Source organism: Panicum hallii, chromosome 7, assembly GCF_002211085.1.
Source record: "Panicum hallii strain FIL2 chromosome 7, PHallii_v3.1, whole genome shotgun sequence".
Classification (NCBI taxonomy): Eukaryota; Viridiplantae; Streptophyta; class Magnoliopsida; order Poales; family Poaceae; genus Panicum; species Panicum hallii.
In genome coordinates this window covers 38,842,728-38,850,536 of record NC_038048.1, presented here as the reverse complement: position 1 = coordinate 38,850,536, position 7,809 = coordinate 38,842,728, and positions in this window count along the sequence as shown.

Here is a 7,809-nt window from a genome sequence, read left to right as displayed (position 1 = left end):
TGAATATCTGATTTTTAGTGAACCGCTCCCGAAAGTAATCGGTACACCCGCGGACAATGAATTCAACAATTGCAACCAGTGGAAGCCCACGAACACCTCGCAGCACCCAATTGTAAACTTCGGCGAAGTTGGTGGTCATTATACCGTACCTTGCACCATCGGTATCATAAAGTAACGCCCACTTCTCCTTAGGTTCATTCTCAATCCATTCAGAAAATTTTTTCACCGCTGACCCAGATCTTCTGCGAGTACGTGCAGTATCTGTTGGCAAAGAGCACAAAGCCTCTGCTTCATCCTGTGCAGTTATGTTTTTTGATGCGTCCTCGGCTCTTTTCTTCCCGGTCAGTTCATCAAGTTTGTCACACCCGATTTATAAGAACATAAATCGAGCAATCATATATGCGCCAGGATCAAGTCACGCATATATACAACAGATTATCAAGATATCACAACACATGTCACGAGTAACATTAATATAAATCGTAAATGAATCATAAATGAATTATTTTATTACAACCGAATCAAGAATCGGTTCAAGAGTTGCGGAAGCGTAAAAGAGATACATGAAGAGCTGGGCGCCACAGGGACGTCGACTGGGAGACAAACGCCTAGAAGTCGTCGAAGCCGCTGACGTAGTCCTCCACGTTGCCGGTCACTGAGCAGCAGTCGAAGATAGCCGAAATAGAACAGAAGAGCAGGGAGACAAGTGTGAGTACAAACTCGTACTCAACAAGTATAACACGAGCATGAGGCTCTAAGGTTAGCTGACTCAACTGCATTAGCTTTTAGTCTTGGCAAATTTTATTAAAACTAATTACTACAAGTGGATGAATTACCATAAACCCCATTTGCATAATAAATTAATCAATATTAATTAAGAACTACTGAGAACCCTCCAACCAAAACCACCCGGGGAATCGCCCTCGTCAAAGGTTGATAACCCCACTAATCAGACGGAGGATCTGGGCCGCTCATGACTGTGAGCACAGCTGATATATCAGTTTCACACTCTCGAGAGGTTGCACAACTTTACCCACAAGTCGTGAGCTACGCTAGTTGTTCATCACACTTCCTTAGGTGAGATGGCTAGCAAGCACACTACGAGACCGTTACAAAGGACACGTTGGTAAGGTGTAACCGCTAAGGATTCTGGATCAGCGACGATGGGGCCCACCTCCGGGGGTACAAGACACACAGCACAGACCAAGCCGGAGGAGCAGGGACCATTGAAGCTTACCACCCCTCTTGCCCACGCAGGTAAGTTACTCCCGAACCAAAATGACCTAATTAATAAGTCAAGACCGTCCCATTCCAGTCTTGTGGTAGCGCGGTTGTCCCAGGTTGTCGCTCTATGAACCGGTCCTTATGGAGAGTGGCCAACCAAGCACTAAGCACCGTGCTGGCCCCCTAAACCATGTTTCTAGCAAAAACATCTTTTAAGGACGCACAAACCACTCAAGCACACAGCACAGAGGGTCGGCTCCAGAATTAAGTTGCATAAGACCATTAATCAAATTAATTAAAAAGGACCAAGATTTGTTATAGCGCAGCAACCTAGCACAACTAACCAAAATGCAACCCAAAGGATATATACAAGGATATAAAAGTGGCTAGGAAGTCCTTATAGGTATACAATATTAAAATGCAGTATGAAATTGTATTTAAAAGTGATAGGAGGTTCATGCTATACTTGCCTTCCTCGTACTCTCCCGGCTGCTGCTCAAACTGCTCGGAAGACGGCTGCTCCTGGTACTGCTCCAAAGGCTCCGCGTCTACTCACGATCGTCAAACATAGTCCACACATACACACATGCACAAACGATAGCAAAACATAAGAAAACAGTACAACATTACATGGAAACAGCACATGAAACTAGCCTAGAACTAATCTACGCGTTACAACGATCGCGTGGATATAAAGAACACCTAAAACGGAGCTAAAACGTGAAAACTACGCTTAAAACAGGATCCAGGGACCTATTTGTAAGAAAAACAGGACTTCCAGGGGCTTCTGGACAAAAACCGAGGACTAAAACATAATTAAAGCCTAGACTCAGGGGCTAACTCACTAAAAAACCCTTGACTGGACTGCGGGTTAGATTTCCAGAGAAGCCAGGGGCCTAAACGCATAAAATAGGACCTATCCGTAATTATTTTTGACTCACGGGTGGACGGCGGGTTGATTCCCCAAAAAGCAGGGACTCTTAGCAAAAGGAGCGGCTGAAGCGGTAAGATTATTTGGGGCCCTCGGATCTGATCTGTGCGGCTGGGATAGATCCTAAAGCGAAGGGGTACGCGCCACCGTGACCTTGGATCTGGATCGGACGGCTCAAGGGAGATCTAGGGTTTACCTTCACGCGGTCCACAGGATCTAAATCGGCGGCTGGGGTTAAAACGAGGGGCGAACCGGTACGGGGAACGCCGCGCCAGATCGCGATCCTACGGTCTGGACCACCCTCAGCTCGATCTAATCAGGGACGCTGGCTGTTGATCCGACGGTCGGGGGAAATCGGGGACGCAGGTGGCGGCGATGGCTCGCCGGAGCTCGTCCCCGCGGCGGCGCCTCGCCGGCTTGCAGCGCATCTGGGTGCTCCCGGGGTTCTGGGCGATCGGGACCACGCCGGGGAAGAGAGGGACGATGGCGAACCCATCTGAGCGGTCTTGGTGGAGGATTGGAGCTCGGGATGAGGCTCCCCCGGCGGAGGCGGCTCGGGTCACTGGGTCTAGGGAACACGCCTAGCGGAGGAGAGGGAAGGGGGAAAAGGCACGGCGGAAGCCTTACCACTCCGGGGTACTGCAACGGCATGGGGGGGGGGGCCGGGGATCGAGGCGTCGGGGTAGTGCCGCGGTGGTGCAGAGGCTCGGGCGGCGGCGGCTCCAATCCGGGGCGGTGCAGTGGCGTAGGGTTGGAGGCGGCGGCGGATTAGGGCACGGGTAGGTGGGGGGTCGCGGGGCCTCTAAGGGCTGAGTCGGGCCTCGGCGTGCGGTCCAGAGGGGGAATATCGCCGGCGGGTTCGGGGTGGTTGGCGCCGGGGCAAAACAGGGGAAGGGAAGGGAGAGAGGGAGGAGGGGGATGACACGCGGGGCCCGGTGGCAGAGAAAGAAAGAGGAGGGGCGCTCCTGGGCCGGCCTGTCTGAGCGAGAGAGAAGGGAAAGGGGGAAAGGGGAGCTCGGCTGGTAGATGGGCTCGGGCTTGGCCCACGCGGGTGAGAGGGACAGGAAAGAGCCCGAGGGGGAGAGGGAGAAGGGAGTGGAGAGCTGGGCTGGGCCAAGGGAGGGTTGGGCTGGCTATTTTTTCCCTTCTTTTCCTATTTTTCCTACACTCACACATTCAAACCATGCCATTTGAATTCAATTAAGTTTGAATTCAAACCCAACACAATTAAAATAATGCACCAGCATGAATGCACAATCAAGTTGATCTATGATAAATTTTATTTCCTGTGTTATAAAATACGTTAAATGCGATAAAATTAAGGAAAAGCATGGAAAATTTATTTAAGCCCAAATAAATTCATCAAAATTAGGGAAAAATACCTTAGGGTGTTACAACCTACCCCCCTTACCGGAATCTCGTCCCGAGATTCGGATAGGCTAGCTAGCAAAGAGATCGGGATACGTCTTCCTCAGCTCATCTTCTCGCTCCCAAGTAGCCTCATCCTCCGTGTGATGACTCCACTGAACACGGCACATCTTGACCTTCTTGTTTCTAGTAACTCTCTCAGATGTCTCCAGAATCTTTACCGGATGCTCAACATAGGTCAGATCCTCCTGCACATCCAACCCTTCTATCGGAGCTTGCTCTTCTGGCACTCTCAAGCACTTCTTCAGCTGTGATACGTGAAACACATCATGCACTCCTGAGAGATTGAGTGGCAACTCCAGACGATATGCCACCTCACCTTTCCGTTCCAGCACCTTGAACGGACCAATGTACCGAGGAGCTAGCTTCCCTCGTACATTAAACCTGCGGATTCCTCTCATCGGCGAGACCTTCAGATATACATGATCACCCACTGCGAAGGTCAAATCTCGACGACGCACATCCGCATAACTCTTCTGACGAGTCTGAGCGACCCTCAGATTCTCTCGCACCTGCTGTACCAACTGTTCGGCCTCCTCAACAATATCCGGACCGAATACCTGCTTCTCACCAATCTGATCCCAATACAACGGAGTCCTGCATTTCCGACCATACAGAGCCTCGAATGGGGACTTCTTCAGACTGGCCTGATAACTGTTGTTATAAGAAAACTCAGCATACGGCAGGCATTTATCCCAGCTGGTACCATACTGAATAGCGCAGGCTCGAAGCATATCCTCCAACACTTGGTTGGTTCTCTCTGTCTGTCCATCGGTCTGGGGATGATAAGCCGTACTGAAGCGCAGCTTCGTATCCAACGAATCATGCAACTGCTCCCAGAACCTTGAAGTGAACTGAGATCCTCGATCAGATATAATCTTCTTAGGAACACCATGCAGACAGACAATCCTGGAGATGTACAACTCTGCAAGTCTAGCACCGGAGTAAGTAGTGTTCACCGGAATGAAATGAGCCACCTTCGTCAACCGGTCCACTACTACCCATATGGAGTTGTACCCTTTCTGAGTACGAGGCAAGCCAACAATGAAGTCCATAGTGATCTCCTCCCATTTCCACTCTGGAATCTTCAACGGCTGCAATAACCTGCTGGCCTCTGATGCTCTGCCTTGACACGCTGACAAGTGTCACAAATAGCCACGTACTCCGCAACGGAACGCTTCATTCCAGACCACCAGAATCGTTCCTTCAGGTCGTAATACATCTTCGTGCTGCCTGGATGGATAGAATATGCTGTATCATGAGCCTCACTCAGAATCAACTTCCTGAGATCTGCTACATCCGGCACACATATACGACCCTTGTACCACAAGGTACCCTGATCGTCCTCTCTGAAGTGAGGGGCCTTGCCAATCTTGAGCAACTCACGAATCTCCTGCAGCTTCTGATCTTCCCTCTGATGCTGCCTGATCTCTGCCTCTAGAGTGGTTCCGCCTCGAACGATGTACCCGAGGTGTGATGCAAGAAACCCAGACTCAACTGCTCAAACTCCTCGCATAACTCCTGAGGCATCTGAAAAGCCACGGCCATGTTAACATAGCTCCTCCTGCTCAGAGCATCTGCCACAACATTAGCCTTGCCCGGATGATAGTGAATCTCCAGGTCATAATCCTTGACCAACTCTAGCCATCTTCTCTGCCGCATATTCAGCTCACTCTGAGTGAAAATATACTTGAGGCTCTTGTGATCGGTGTAAATATCACACCTCTGCCCAAACAAGTAATGCCTCCATATCTTCAGAGCATGCACAACTGCGGCTAACTCCAGATCATGAGTGGGATAATTCAGCTCGTGCCGGCGTAACTGCCGCGAGGCATAAGCTATCACTCTGCCTTCCTGCATCAGAACACAACCAAGACCATCTCTCGAAGCATCACAATACACTGTGAACCTCTTGCTCTGGTCTGGCAGAGTAAGGACTGGCGCCGTAGTCAACCTCTTCTTCAGCTCCTCAAAGGCACTCTGACGCTCATCAGTCCAAGAGAAACCCACATCCTTCTCCAGCAAGGAAGTCAAAGGCTTCGCAATCTTGGAGAAATTCTCGATGAACCTCCGATAATAACCTGCTAAGCCCAGAAAAGAGCGGACTTCCTTCACCGTCTGCGGTACAACCCAGTTAAGCACATCCTTCACCTTTCCGGGGTCCACAGCAATACCTCCCTTGGAGATAACATGACCGAGGAACGGAACCTCGTCAATCCAGAACTCGCATTTGCTGAGCTTGGCATACAGCTGGTGCTCTCTGAGCCTCTGCAACACAAGCCTCAGATGCTTCTCATGCTCCACTTCTGACTTGGAATATATCAGGATATCATCAATGAATATCACCACAAAGGTGTCCAGATAATCCATGAAAACCTTGTTCATCAGATGCATGAAGAAAGCCGGAGCATTAGTCAAGCCGAAGGACATGACCGTATACTCGTATAACCCATACTTGCAGGTGAATGCCGTCTTCTGAATATCCTCAGGACGAATCTTCAGCTGATGATAACCCGAACGCAGATCAATCTTCGAGAATACACAAGCACCCTGAAGCTGATCAAAGAGATCCTCAATACGGGGCAATGGATGCTTGTTCTTGATAGTGACTGCATTCAGATCCCGATAATCGACGCACATTCTCTTCGCACCATCCTTCTTCTCTACAAGCAACACAGGAAAAGCCCAAGGAGAGAAACTGCGACGTATATAACCCTTAGCTAGCAACTCGTCGACAGTCTTCTTAACCTCCTCATGCTCGACAGGAGCCATACGATAGGGCCTCTTAGCAATAGGAGCTGTGCCAGGCAAGAGATCAATAGAAAACTCAATGTCGCGATCAGGCGGCATACCTGGCAAATCATCCGGAAAGACATCCGGGAATTCCGACACCACGCGAATACCATCCGTGGGTCTAGCCTCCATCTGATGAAGAAATCCAGAAGGCTCCGTAGCTCCAACAGTAACCTCCTGACCATCCGGGGCTGACAGAAGAACCGTCCTCTGAGCACAATCTATCCGGACTCCCCATTTAGCAAGAGTCTCCATCCCAAGGATCACATCGATGCCTTGGAGTCGAGCACCATCAGATTCGCACTGAAATCTACCCCCCTTATAGCCACACTGACTCTGGGACAGAAGACATGAGACCTCAACTGCCCTCCCGGTGAAGATACTAACATGCACCTCTTTAATGTGCTAGTAGGAATACCGTGATGCTCAACAAAAGACTGGGTGATGAAAGAATGTGTAGCACCAGTATCAAAAAGCACTGTAGCGGGATGGGCATTAACCATGAACGTACCAATAACCACGTTGGGAGCCTCGGCCGCTGACTCGGCCGTCACGTGGTTCACCCTGCCCTGAGCTGGGGCCTTGGGCGGTGCTGCACGCCCCTGCTGTCCTGCTTGCGCCTTCCGGGGGCAGACGTTGGCGTAGTGCCCTGGCTCGCCGCAGTGGAAGCACACTCGAGGAAGTGCCGGAGCCTGCTGCCCAGGAGGAGGAGTGGGCGCTCCCTGCCTCTGAGCTGGTGGAGCCGGAGGCGCCGGAAGCCTCTGGCCCTGTCCCGCCTGCTGCTGCTGCTGAGGTCGAGGCGGAAACTGCTGCCGCTGCTGGTACTGCTGGGGCGGCCTCTGCTGCTGCTGCTGTGGAGGGTACTGGTAGCGGGGACGGGTGTTGCTGCCCGAAGAGGATGGAGCCATCTTCCTCTTCTTATCCTCAATCTCCCGGCGCTTGCGCTCGGTGTTGAGAGCCGCATCAACCAGCTGGTTGAAGTTGTCGAAGCGGTGGTTCAGCAGCGCATACTGGATGTGATCATCCAGTCCCTCCTTGAAGTACTCCTGCTTATCGCTATCACGAGCGACATCAGCAGGGGCGTAGCGGGCAAGCTGAAGGAAACGGTCACGATACTCCGTCACCGTCATAGATCCCTGAAATAACGAACACAGATAACAAGGATAGAAATCGTTCAATTGGTCAGGTCTACGAAAGAAATCAAGGGTAGATCAAGCTCAAAAGAATTTGGTAGGGAATTTCCGTTAAGTTTTTACCTGCTTAAGAGCACGGAACTCCTTCTGCTTCATCTTCATGATGCCCTCAGGAATATGGTGGTTCCTGAAACGCTCACGGAACTGGTCCCACGTGAGAGCGTCACGATCCCGAGCTGGGTAGGACTCCCACCAGTCAAGAGCGGAGCCTCGCAGCTGCCCTGCTGCGTACAGAACTCG